Below are 14,728 nucleotides of genomic sequence, written 5' to 3' on the forward strand. Positions count from 1 at the left end.
GAAAGAGGAGGAGGAGAAGAGGGGAGAGGAGAACATGAAGGGTCAGGAAGGCTGGGTCAGAGAAAGAATAGAGGAGAGAGAGAAAAGAGATACCTTAATAGAGGGAGCCATTATAGGTTTAAAGAGAAATATGGCACAAGGAAAATGTCCAGAGATCCACAAGAATAGCAGAATAATCCCAACTAAAAATCTAAGCAATAGTGGAGAGGCTACCTCAAATGCCCTTCCCCTACAATGAGAATGATGACTACCTTAAATGCCATCCTAGAGCCTTCATCCAGTAGATGATGGAAGCAGAAGCAGACACCCACAGCTAAGCACTGAGTCAAACTCCTGGAATCCAGTTGTAGAGAGGGAGAAGGGATGGGCAAAGAGGTAAGGACTATGCTGGAGAAACCTACAGAAACAGCTGACCTGACCAAGTGCAAGTGCATGGACCCCAGTCATAAAACTGGGGAACCAGCGTTGGACCAGACCAAGCCTTCTGAATGTAGGTGTCAGTTGGCAGGCCTGGGCATCCTATGAGAACTCTGACAGCAGAACGAGTATTTATCCCTAGTGCACAAATGGACTTTGAGAGTCCATTCCCCATGGACTTTCTCAGCCTAGATACATGGGGGAGGACCTAGGCCCTCCCTCAAATGATACGACAGACTTTAATGATCCTCCATAGAAGGTCTCATCCTCCCTGAGGAGTGGAGCTGGATCTGGTGTGGGAGTTTGGTGTGGGGCATGGGAGGATGGAAGGGAGAGGGAACTGGGATCGACAAGTAAAATAAGAAAAATAATAATAATAATAAATCAAAAACAAATACAAAAAAAGGTTGCCTTGGTTATGGTGTTTTATCACAGCAATAGAAAAGTAATGAAGACAGATCTAGTGTTCCTGTTTGATGAGTTCAAAAATAGAAGCAGGGAGCATCTACTAAGTCTCTTTTTGAACTACGTGGTTTGCATTTTTATTTGCAAACCTCTTAGTTTTCAGGCAAATTCTAAAGAGTCAATTTAACAAGAGAAGTAAATTTTGATAACTAAAATAGTTTTATTATATTTACATTTTTCTGCATCTTTTTGAAATATTTACAAATCTGTGTTACCATTTATTACAACAGATTAAAATATGATTTAATGGTTTAAGAGGTGATACTGTGAAGGATATGCTATATAAATGTGCCATTTTTAAATAGGCTACCTAATGATCTAGTAGAATTGTTTTTTAGGTTATTTGAATATTTTGTCCATGTCATGCCTCATTGGTTAAATTAAAAAATTGCTGTCTGATTGTTTTCCTATTCCCATTTTATTCAGTAACTTTCATGAAACTTCTATGGAATAAGTTAAAAGACAATGATATTGCCTTTTAGTAAACATAAAAAAAAAGAGCCTAACCAGGCAGTAAATAAGTTCACCAAATAGCTCATGGATATCCATTCACTGTTATATCATATAGCAGTTTATGTGTTTGTATTATAAGAATGTAACTGGTCAATGCTACAAATTATTACTTTTATCAGAATGAAGTGGCTAATCTGTGATTCCCCTTTTATAATTTTTCCTTCCTTCATAGTTTTAAACAATAATGAATATTTTTTCATTTTAAAATGCTCTATTATAGGAAGCAAAAAGAAGTTTAAATTCTACTTGAGCAATATTCTATGATCTAAAGAATCAAATAAACAAAATGTATTTATTTCTTCTAGACAAAAGGTAAAGGAAGGACAGGAGTAAACAGTTCCTGACTTCTGGCTAGGGGGCACACACACTTTTCTGGGATTTTAGCTCTGCCATTGGAGGAGCAATATCAGACAATGCACTCCAGAGTCTCAGCATTCCGTACTTGTGCGATGAGAATAAAACAATTAGCATAGCACCATTCTCTCACAAGAATAGTGCTACCACTGTGTCTCAAGAGAGAAGACAGGAGAGGGGCAAGGGGCAAGGCATTGGTACAGTTGCCTATGGATACCAGTATCTGCCTACCACAGTTCCCACTTACCAGCTCTTAAGCTAATATCCCTGGCTGGCAAAGGGATAATAAAGGTGAATGTTCTGTAGGTTAACGAGGAAAGCAAAGGAGATGATGAACAAAAAGCACTGAGTGTGGTGCCTGATGATTTGGTTTGTTCAGGCTGTCATTAAGAGAGAGAGAGAGAGAGAGAGAGAGAGAGAGAGAGAGAGAGAGAGAGAGAGAGAGAGAGAGAGAGAAAACATCAGAGGCTAGGTGGTTTAAAAACACAGTTCTGGAATCTACAAGTCCACGATCAAAGGGTCAGCATGGTTATTTCTTTCTGGAGCCTCACTAGCAGATGGCTGCCTGCCCCGTGTCTTCATGCGGCATCCCTCTGCACCTGCATCTCTATTTCCCACCTTTTCTCCCCAGGACAACAGCTATGTTTAGTTGGAGTCCACCTTAACAACATCTTTAATTCTTCCTTTTTGAAGACTCTAACTCCGAATCGAATAGAGCCATATTCCAGGCAGTGAGCAGTTAGTGCTAAAATGTATGAACAGGGGAAGGAGAAGACATTTGTGCTTTAAAATAAAAAATCTACAGAAATAATGCTAGCTGTCATTGTTTGCTGATATTACTAATATTTAATTATCATTAGTAGAACGGTTAACCTCTCAATTCTCAGAAGCAATGAGACACCAATACAGAATTAAAAGTGTATTGTTTTCATAACTTTTCTCTCACAAACAGCATTTTTGTTCATAATGGCAATGACATAGTACTGTTGGCCACATGGTGTGATTCAGGACAATTCTAAGTGCAAATGTCTGGTAGTTTCCCACATTAGTGAAAATACTAATGAAGTCAAGGTCAGAGTTCAGTCCATGTTTAGGCCAATAGCTTCATTTTGTTCTGTAGTTGCAGAGTTTACCCCTTTCAGGCAGGTCACGTCACAAATAGAAGCCATTGTTTCCTAATGGGAACAGGGCAAGAGGGTGCACCCTGATCAGCAGGAATCTCTGTGAGCATGACCAGAGAAGCAACCCCTAGGATATTCCCTTTTCTAAATGAGTTAACAATTTATTGTCATAGATGAAAAAAAAAAAAAAAGTGTAGGAAGCAAGGATTTCCCAAAGGAGCATATCAGATATCCTGCATATAAAATATTTACATTACAATTCATAACAGTAAAAAATTACAGTTACAAAGTAACAATGAAAATAATTTTATGGTTGAGGATCTACAGCATGAGAAACTGTATCAAAGGGTCAAAGCATTAGGAATGTTGACAACCACTTCACTAGAGTCAAATGAACCTATTGCTCTCTATGGAAAAGCCACAGCCCAGGGTTACTTTACTCTCCAATCTTGTAACTTTCTTAGAAGACTCTGAGACATTGTCGTCTAAGGGTTCACTGGGGGAATATGTTTTATTCTAAGTATGAACACACATTCTGTATGTCTCCTCTGAAAGTCATTGCTGTAAAGTAGATACAGATGAATGACTTATATACACTCAAGCAGGCCAACCCCAAATAGTCCTAAATTATGAATCAGAATCCTAACATTTACATGGAACTTTTCTTAATAAAAAAGGTATTATAGAAGAATGATAATCTCCACTGAAAATCAACTACATATTCAAATGTACCTCTTCTGTCCCCTTACATGTACTCATGAAACTACTTTAAATAAAAAAAAGTGCTGCTTGTGAGGCATGTCTTAACGAAAAGTCTAATCTAGTTCTGCCACTAACAGGAAACAAGTCAATGAAATTTGTAGGAACTGTGGGCTTCTTTTTCTTTTGTATTATAGTATTGTCTTTCTATTTTATGTTTTGACTAACAACCAACAATTCTTCAAAGAACCCTCCCCTCCTCTCTCTCTCTCTCTCTCTCTCTCTCTCTCTCTCTCTCTCTCTCTGTCTTTCTGTGTATGTGTGTGTGTGTGTGTGTGTGTGTGTGTGTGTGTGACTGTGTGTCTGTGTCTGTGTGCCACATCGACACATGTGCATACATCAAAGGACAACCTTCAGGAGTCAGTTCGATCCTACTACTGAACTCAGGTCATCAGTCCTAGTAGCAAGTACCTGTACTTGCTTTACCTTGTGAGTCATCTCAGTTCCCATCACCCAACACATCTGCATTCCCATGATTTACATCACTATACCAAATTTCCTGGGATGTTATTAAGATGGTATTATATCATTCTAGACTCTTTCCTTCCTTGCTATAGTCACTGATAGTATTTGAGTCTGGGAAATATGCCTCTAAGCTCAATGTCAAGATCCCCGTGTAGCATGACTAAGAGATGGAAGAAACCTCTGAGTGGTACCACCTGGTTGGAGTCCCTAGGTCACTAAGAGAACTGCCCTGGAAACCTCACTCCTTATCTTCTCTATGCCTGCCTCACTATGGAATAGTTTGGTAGTTAGGAGACATGTTCTCTGAATGAGCTATATCCACCCGAGAGCAGGAACAACTTGCAAAGAAAAGTTAGATTGTACATCATGAATTCATATTTCTTACAATCAGGAGTCTTTCTAGAGAGGCCCCTTCTATGAAACTTCCTTCACCACCACAATTGTTCTGCTTTTTTTTTTCTAGTTGTATATTTCTGTGATCACACATTAACAGATGCCACAGAACTAGAACACTAAGTGCTCATTGCCATGTCATACCCAGCTACCTATCAACTAATTGGTCTGTCTATTTTGAATGTACATAGTTCTATTCTAGATGGTTGGAGAAAACAACACTATTTATAAGCTATAGGTAAAACTGGAATTTAAGTTTTTAAAAACTATGAAAGTAATGTCTAAAGAAAAATCTTAACACGTGGACAAAACACTATAATGTGTTCTCAGCAATATACAACAACAAGATCAGCATAAGAACCATTAGATAAAAGAACTACACTATAGCATCATTATATAGTTATAAAGTTTGATAAATCAAATCTAAGGATGCATTTAATAAAATAAAGCAAAACATACTTTCTAGTATTTGGTATATACAAAAAAATATACTTTGCTGTTAGCAAGAAATTCACTTTGAAATTGAGCAAAACATCAGAAAATTTATGAATACTTATGTTGTAATTTTAAGAAAAACGGCATGAGAGAGAGACACTATGCAACAGGGTTCAAGAACGGGTGTTCTTTATTAGGGAAAGGGATCATTAAAAGGAGAAAGAAAAGTGAGGAGACCAGCCTCCAGGGACAGGAGCAGCAGGAAAGAGGGAAAGAGAGAGGAAGAGAGGGGTGGAGGGAAGAAGGGAGGGTAGGAGGGAGGGAGGTGGGCAGGGACCTTGTAACAGAATATGCACAGGTGGTGCTCTTAGTGGCTGCAGCTGAGGGTGTATCCTGTCAGAACTGCAAGGACAGGCCAGTACAGATGCCAAATACTATCAACTTATTCATATGATATCTTTTCAAGTTCCCAAGTAAATTTCTCCCTTCCCTCCTTAGTATTTTTTTCTACTGTTTTTGCAAAAATAATACACAGGTAATCAATAAAACTTAGACTGAATAAAATAAAATGAAGATCACAGACATATAATTCAGTGTCTCAGAATGGAGGCCAGAGACAATCCTCACATAAGAGCCAAGTACTTTTGACAAGAGTACTGTAATGACCGGTTTTATGGGTGTGTTAGTCACCATTCCTAAGTAGAATTGACATTTGATGGCTGAGGCTAAGTACTGTAGATTGTGCTGCTTAGGGAGGTGAGGTTCAATCAGAAGAAACACAAGATACGGTATCTTCAACTTGGATTTATGTGTGCTCTCTTGGTCACTGCTTTAGTCTTTAACCAAAAACACACACTGGCATGCCTTGGCTTAGACTGCAGGTAGTGGAAATGAATTCTCAACCTCCAAAATCACGTAAGCCCTTTCCTTATAATAAAGTTCTTTGTAGCTAAAACAAGTTGACAATGTAGATAGTCAAAAATCCCATTTGTTTGGTTTCTCAGAACATACCTGACTAATTTGGATTTTTTTTTTTTTTGTACCAGGAGTGAAATGCTATATTCATAAAACATGGAGGAGAGGCTTTAGACCTTAATAACAGGAAGCAGGAGAGTCCTAGGGTACATGCTAGAAACGAATATTAAGACTGCTTCTGGATAAACCACAGGATAAAATGGCAAACACACTATTCAAAATGGGAGGAAAGTCCTTCTTATCACTAATGGCAAAGAACTCAGCAAGTTTTAGCAATAAAAGAGGATATTGAGCTGAGACACATAGCTCCTTCTAACTACTTACAATAAAATGTGACCATTAAAAGGGGGTTAAAGAAATTCTTAACTCCAAGGGGCCAGAACATGAAGATTTGATGACTTCTCAGCTCATCTAATATTGAAAACAGTGAGGGAGTTTATTCGGAAAAGAACATTTAGAGTGTTGTTAAACATTTCACAAAAGCATCAAAAACAAGATCAATGGATTTTAACAGCCAAGGAGACCAGGAATGGTCATGAGATTGCACTACCAAGTTTAACCTAAGAGTGTAGAAAGCACGAAATGAAAAAAAAAACAAAAAACTGTCTAATGGCTTAACAGTGTGGTATAGTAGAAGCATATGGCTGAAAGTGTGACTTCAAAAAAGAAAAAAGGCAAACCCAATTGATTCATCGATCACCAGGGTCATCTTTATTAGGACTGGTCATTTTTTATCATGTTACAGGCCAAGCTGGCAAGGGGACCATGTGTTTTGTGTGTTGTTTCTCTGCTCAGCCAGGCAGGTGATCGAGTCAGGGAATGGTCACATATGAGTAGCTCCTGATTTGCCATAGGCCTTGCCCTATCAAGTGGGAAGCAACTTCTGTCTCAGCTAGTGGATGCTGCTTTAGTCAGTCCCTAAAGCAGCATTCTAACCGAAGAGAATTGTTCTATGACCACAGGATTTCATGTAATGTTTTAGGCTTGCTTGTGACCAATTCTTCTCTCTTCTTTTTATCTCTTATGTTTGTCCTTCCACTGTATTCTGGGAGCATATAGCTTCTCAGGTTTCACACATTCAGAACCACACAGTCACTTCTGTGTCATGATAAAATATACCTCAAATCTTACCCCTGTCTGACTTGGACTTTTAGATGAACTTCTGACTCTGGCACTCATACCGAAAGGTGAGACTTTGGAGACTGAAACAGAACGATGCATTTCTCAAGCAAGAAGGTCACACATTTTGACAAGATAGACACAATGTTATAGACAGGGGCACATCCTAGCAAAAGCAAATGAATCAGAGGAAAACCTTCAAGAAAGAAGCTTGCTAAAGGTAAGCTAAACAGACTCACTTATGTGTATCATAAGTTAGACACTAGGAAATGATTTTCTGACTTGGTTGGGAGAAAGGGGGAACTTAGAAGGAAACAAAGGTTCATTCAGCACTTAGAAGCAAGTGCCCCTCCCCGCCCCTTTCCCTAACACACTTAACAAAAGTGTGATGTCACACAGAACTTACTGAGCTGAGTAATTGTGGGATGCCATGGTGCCCTTAACATTTGAATTCACACTCCTACTCAATGGGTGGCTTTTTTCGGAACAAAGGTTTTCTTTACATAGTTGGTACAAAGCACAGTGAGACTTAAGAGAAAGAATATGTGACAGCTGAAGAGTGCCTACGCACAAAAATTAATCAAGCAGTGACTTCTGGATGAAGCGCACACAGTGGCTATGCTGATTATAAGATAAACCATATTTAATCTCCAAGCAATGGCAAGCTACTGACAGGCTTTCTCTTTTACAAAACACAAACCGAATGTGTGACGATATGATCATGAGCTGACCTGAAATTAGTGCCTATAGATCAAAGGAAAGAATAAACACCCAGAAAGGTAAGGCTAAAAGACCTGACAGGAGGAAGGCTGCCTGGTGGGCCACTTCTTGGCTTTCTTTCTGATTAGAAATGAAGTCAGGTCAGATGTGAGGTTTTGTTTGTTTTCTTCCCTTTTTTATTTAAATTTGAAACAAGGTTTCAATTTGAAACAAGGTTTCAGTCCCAATTCCCCCACCCTCCCATCCTTCCCTATCACCCCCAACAATCCCCAGTCCATCCCCTTTCTGCTCCCAAGGGAGGGTGAGGCCTTCCATGGGGAATCTTTAAAGTCTGTCATATCATTTGGGGCAGGGCCCAGGCCCTCCCCCATGTGTCTAGGCTGAGAAAGTATCCCTCTGTGTGGGATGGGCTCCCAAATTCCAATAATATACTAAGGATAAATACTGATCCATTACTAAAGGCCCCATAGATTGCCCAGTACTCCTAACTGACACCCGTCTTCAGGGGGTCTGGGTCAGTCCCATACTGGTTTCCCAGCTATCAGACTGGGGTCCATGAGCTCTCCCTTGTTCAGGTCAGCTGTTTCAGTGGGTTTCTCCAACCTGGTCTTGACCCTTTTGCTCATCCAGGAGTTCAGCTAGTGTTTAGCTATGAGTATCTGCTTCTGTTTCCATCAGTTACTAGATGAAGGCTCTAGGATGGCATATGAGGAAGTCATCAATCTCATTATCAGGGAAGGACATTTAAGGTAGCTTCTCCACTATTGCTTAGATTGTTAGTTGGGTTCATCCTTGTAGATTTCTGAGCATTTCCCTAGTGCCAGATTTCTCCTTAAATCTATAATGGCTCCCTCTATTATGGTATCTCTTTTCTTGATCTCCTGGAAAGCTAAGAAACAAGGAGGAACCTAAAAGAGATATACATGGTCTCCTGGAGACAGGGAAAGGGACAAGATCTCTTGAGCAAATTGGGATCATGGAGAAGGGGAGAAGAGGAGAGGAGAGGTTGGCATGAGGGAACAGGATGATTAAGACAGCTTCGAGTTTTTTTGCAGGCTCATGAAATGCAGGACTTTCATATGCCAGCTGCAAAACTATTTTCCAGTGTCTAGCCCTCCATAATTCATGATAGGTAGGGAATGTTGTGTGACAAAACTTCCTGGAAAGACACAATACATATATCTACCCACTAAAGATAGGGAGCCCACAATAGACCAAAGTACAAATACCACCCTTAGTTCAGAGGAATATGGGTGAGGGATTACTTACAGGAGCAGAAATGACTCAAAGAAAGCTACTCCCAGAATGGGTAACAGCTTACAAAAGCTGGGAAATCTGGAGCATGCTGTACAGCCTAAAGGCAGCTCAACAGGTTGTAGAGTCCTTTACAAATAACTCTGATCTAAACTTCAAGGATGCTCTGCTAGTTTTTGCTTCTTATAGGCAGTTGGTCTGATCTTAGTTGTCATTGAAGCTTGGGTTGTCTGAGTCTTCTTTGCAGCTCAGCATCACTTCACTAAAAGAGACACTCAGCTTTTATTGTTTTATTCTGGCAGGGAGGGGCCTAGTGAATCTGGTCAGTTTCAAGGACTTTCTGAAGCTATTTTGAGTTGTTTATCTTCCTGCTTATGGAGCATCCCTATTGAATGGAATTTTCAATCACGAAGGAAACTGTTACACAACAGGGACGCAAACAAGAATGCACACAAATGTAAAATCAAGGCTGGGAGATAGACAGGCTGGGCATTTGACAAATGCCAAGTTCTGTGTAGTGAGTTCTGTAAGCTACTAGTACTGAGAGGTAGAAAGCAGACTACACTACTCAGCCTTGTGTCTTGCTTCCAAGGAACATGTGGCAAAGTCAGAAACCTCAGATCAACCATAATCAACATTAGGAATGTATTCAAAAGTGCCGGGCTTTTCTGGAGCTGCAGTCTCTTTCCCTTTGGCTGGGATACAAACAGAAACTCCCTGCTGTTGTCTACTTCAAAGGAGTCTCAGAATCTTTTCCTATAGTCTGATATCTATGTTCTGGAGCAAGGGGACCTGCAGGGCCATGGTCTGCTCCATGGATAGTCACTGTCTGATGGTAGGTATCTTCTCTATATTTCTCTACACATTCATCTAGGCCAGTTACACCATCTTAACCAATGGTGTCATCACTTCAATTTCACAAACCACTGTTACTTTGTTATAATTATATTAGTGAATCTCAAGACATCCCATTTTAAAGAAGGAACTCATAAGACTAATCATCTACACACACCCCCTAGCTGCCAACATATCAATTGCAGGTAATTGCACTTATGCCAAAGTATAATGTTTAAGGTAAATTTTCTCATGGCTAATGTAACCAGAAACAAGATTCCATTTCTTTGGGATCCATTGCTTCAAGAGTCTAACATATTGAGAGACACAAGTGTCTCTTTAGAACATACGCATTTCTGTGCCTGGCCAGTTACAAGGTTTTTGTTTTGCTTCTAATTGTCTATTTTTTTTTTTTTTTCATTTGTAGGGATGGGATTGAACTTACATTCCTCATACATATTAAGCAACCACTTGACAACTGAACTGCATTTCCAACAAAGTTTTATTTTCTGTTTTGAAGCAGGATCTCACTGAATTGTCTGGTTTGGCCTCCAACTCACTCTGTAATCGAGGCAATCATTGAAATTGTGATCTGCTGACCTTAGCCTCCCAAGTAGAACTACAAACTCATAACACTACACCCAGCTAGTATCCAATCCTAATTGCAGACCTTCAAAGTGATAGATCTTGGAGTTTTAAATCTCCACAGAGAATATAAGGAAAATGATGTGGAAGGAAAAGACAGAGGTAGTTTCTTGCTCTTTGTGACTCTACTATATATTCATAAATGATCATGAAGACACCTATTCTGTTCAGGAAGGATATCTGGAGTGAATACAACTGAGAAAACATATCAAGCTTACTTGTACAAAGCCTTTTGAGGATGCATTGTTAAGTACTATATTCTAAGATAAGTCATTATATTAGCTAGGGTTTCAATTTCTGTGAAAAAAAAAAATACAGTGACCAAAAGCAACTTTAGTGTGGAAAAGTTTATTTGGCTGACATATCTCTGGGGACACAGGCTACAGAGAGAAGTCAATATAGAAACTCAAGTCAGGAACCTGAAGGCAAGAACTGTACCAAAAGCCATGGAGAAGGGCTGCTTACTGGTTTGTTCCCTGTGGTTTGCTTAGCCTGCTTTCTTACACAACGGAGGACCAACTTACCAGGGGTGGCACCTCCCAAGTAAGCTGGGACCCCCCTCATCAATAATTAATCAAGAAAATGCCCTACAGATTTGCTTGCATGCTAATCTGAGGACACCATTCCTCAATTGAGATTCCTTCTTCTCAGATATTTGTAAATTTGTGTCAAATTGACCAAACCAGCATAACCACCTTGGCCAGAAACAAAATGACACAAAGTAAAAATTAAGAAGAGACTATCCAAGCACTATGAGTAGAAATCTAATCTGTCTCCATGTAGATGGGCTAGTTTGCTTTTTCTCCCTCACAGAACCCAAATTGTGTGAAATGTGGTCTCCTACATTCAGAATGATCATTCAGTAGACTGTATGTCAAAACCATAACTTAGACAAAAACACTGATTCATGTTACTAAATCACAAGATCCTTGGGTCCACAGGGCCCATTCTCACATACTATACAGGGTTTCTAGGGGACCAACATATTCAGGACCAAGGATCACAGAACTGTGAAATCTCAAGTAATCCTTCTGTGCTCTGGGTTAGAACATTGGAAAACCTACATAATATGACTTAAATTTGTTATCATGTGAACAAAACCTCTTAAGTGTGACCCACACTCCAGGCAAACCAAGTTGCTAATTTTTGACTAAGAGAAGTTGACTCAATCAAATTTGACAAAAACCACTCTAAAACGGAGGGTAATAATTAACCTAAGGAACAGAAAATCTGTTGGAGGCAAAACTGTGATATCATGAAGCATTATAAGCTTGTCTCCATTTGTTAAATGAATGTATTGACTCAGTGGCCTGAGTGACAAGCTAGAATCTCAAAAGTCAGCATGTCAAAGAAGAGACATCTGATGAACTCTCCAGGTAAATGTTTACAATGTTCTAAAAATAAAAACTATGAACAGAATTAGAAATCAAATATTGAAATTGATATAATACTATGGTAAAATAAGCATAAACAAAATTTTAAAATTTTAAAAAAGAAATAAAATCTTGCCACAGTGAACAGCTCTGCTTGTAAAATACATAAATAGATATTTTTTTTTTTAGTCAAGAGATGAAATTGTTTCTTTTAAAAGCTAAGTTGCAAGCAGAAGAGAGATAATTCTCTCTTTAACCTCTGACTAGCTGACTCATTACAGGGAGGGTATGATGACGTCAATTCGCAACAGAGCCACCCACCAAGGAAACACAAATCAGTGAGGAGTAATGACTTGCATGGGAAGTAGAATATTAAGGCCAGGACTTCAGTTCCAAACTTTTCTATCAGCATCAGATAGCCAGAACTGCCTACAGTCAAACACTAACATGAGAGACAAATCATAATGTGTAACTATACTTTTTAAGGCGTTGCTGAATTTTAAAAACAGATGAAACAAGAACTGGATTTGTGGAACCCGTACCAGGCTGTACCAGAATATGGTAGGTAAGACCAGTACTAAAGGTATAATTGATACAGGGCAAGTAGGGATCACCTCCTGGAGCTCTTACTGTCACTATTAAAAGTATTTAAGAATGAACTAAAAAAAAAAAAAAAAAAAAAAAAAAAAGCTCAAGGGCAATTTTGCTAGATATTAATAGACCCCAGGGCAGGCAAGCTATAAAATCCAGAGCTGCCCAGAGGAAAGACTGAAAGAGAGTTGCCACTTAAGCCGGCATGAAGACAGACATCTAGCACACCAGTGGTCACATGGAAGGGAGGAAAGCCCTAAAGAAAGAGTAAAGAATCCCAAAATGTTAGAGAACCCAAGGGTGCTGGAAAAAAGCATGCTTAGAAGAGAGAGAATAAAGGAGACAGTGTGCTTTTCTGATTAATTCAGGAAATTATGTTGATGTAAGAAGCTGTGTCACTGTGGTCTGCAAACTACATTAGGGACATGATTCTGGGAAGGAAGCATACAGTATCTCATTAAAGCGAAATCTATCTTCCTATCTTCTTAGCGTGCCTAAGGAGAAGCTGCCTTCCTAGGGGTGATCTCTTAACCAAGACTTAGTCCCTTAGCCAGGAAGTTGACACAGTCCAGCTGGATGTTAGGTCTCCACCCAGGCAAGAGATCTTATTCTCTTGACCAAATGGTTTTTTTCTACTCTAACATATTGTCTTTGCCCAACCTAGGATACCTGAGCTTCCTCTAATGACTGCACAGCTGGCAGACATAGACAGGTGATAATTCTCAGTGACTGCCACAGAAAACTAAAGTAGTAAAGGCAGAGGCCCATGATGACACGGCAGGTAAGCTTGCCTGTGTTCAGACTGGACACACATGAGGATGGCCAGGGTCCAGGCTTGCTGTGAGACCACAGTCTACCCCGAGAATTCATAACCACAACATCAACTTAATGTAGGTTTATTCTTTCTGTTCTATCTGAATTTCCTGATCTGTTTCCTAGAAAAACTCTAGCAAAGAATACAATGGACAGAATTTAACTGACATGCCAACGTAACTGGAAGAAGAAAAGGAAAATGTGTATCAAAATTACTAAATGGAGGATAAATCCAAAGAATTATCTTGAATCTAATTCATAAAAGGAAACCTGTGAAAAGTAGATTATGGCAGCACATGAGCAACCAGAATGGTAACTGGTATGAGGTAAACACACAAGAGATAAAACCTAAAACTTTTCCTGAAGTTTTGAAATGCACAACTATGATTTCAAAACTCAACTTAGAAATGAAACACCAAAAAGTTTTAATGTTTTTACTTATTACCTTGTTTTTGTTTATTATTCAGGGATAAGGGTTGTGTGTCCCACATTACACATGTGGAGGTCAGAGGACAATATTGTGGGCCAGAGAGTCCCACAATGGGCTCTGAGAATCAAACTTAGGTTGTAATGTTTGTCAGGCAAGTGCCTGCACTCACTGGTCCATCTTGCTAGCCCTAGCTTTAAATATCTGAAAACAATCATCAAAGTTAAAAACAATAATAGCAAGGACAGCATAAGAAGTGAGAGGTAGAGAGCACATGAAAAATGATGAACTAATCAAAAGATATGCTATGTCATAGTAAATTAGTTTAAGTCTGTTTGAATTTTTTTTATAAGACACATATCCTTGATTCCTGCTATGAGATGCCGCGCACATCTTTGAATTCTACCAGCAAGGACAGTCCTACATATTGTCCCTTGCCTTTTAACTTCAACTGTGAGACAAAATAAACCAAAATAAATTACTTCATAACTTTTCCAGTCTGTAGTTGTATCATGAGCATCAGGAAACAAATGAATAAGACTTTCTAACAAATTTTCAAGATGGACACCATACCCTACTCTCTAATTAATTGCAATGGAGTATCAAATCAGCTGTAACATTGTAATAAGAAAAACATTTCATATTATGAGCTTCCAAGGTGTACTTGTTGCTATGTTTAGGGAAGAACAAAGAGGGAGGGAAAAATGGAGGGACGTTTAGGCAATGGATTTACTGGAGACAGAACAACAGAGTCTGAAGTAACAGGTTATAGCTCACCTTGTGAGAGTAAAGCTTGCTCTTTTAAGGTCCCTTGTGAGGTAGTAGAGAGGGTAGTAAGTGTTAAAACATGAGTAAATATTTCCAAAGACACCTGACATCACAAAATCAAACTAAGAGACTACTTCCTGTGTGTCTAGTTGAACAGTCCCAAGGATACTTATGGATAAAGGGTGTCTGGAAGAACAATGAACCAACTCTGTGTGTGATATGACAGCCCTGCAACCCTTCTCCAAGTGGGGCTCTGCTATCTGAAAGGGTTTGGTGATGGTTAATTT

This window comes from Phodopus roborovskii, unplaced genomic scaffold (assembly GCF_943737965.1).
Source record: "Phodopus roborovskii unplaced genomic scaffold, PHOROB, whole genome shotgun sequence".
In the NCBI taxonomy this organism is placed as follows: domain Eukaryota; kingdom Metazoa; phylum Chordata; class Mammalia; order Rodentia; family Cricetidae; genus Phodopus; species Phodopus roborovskii.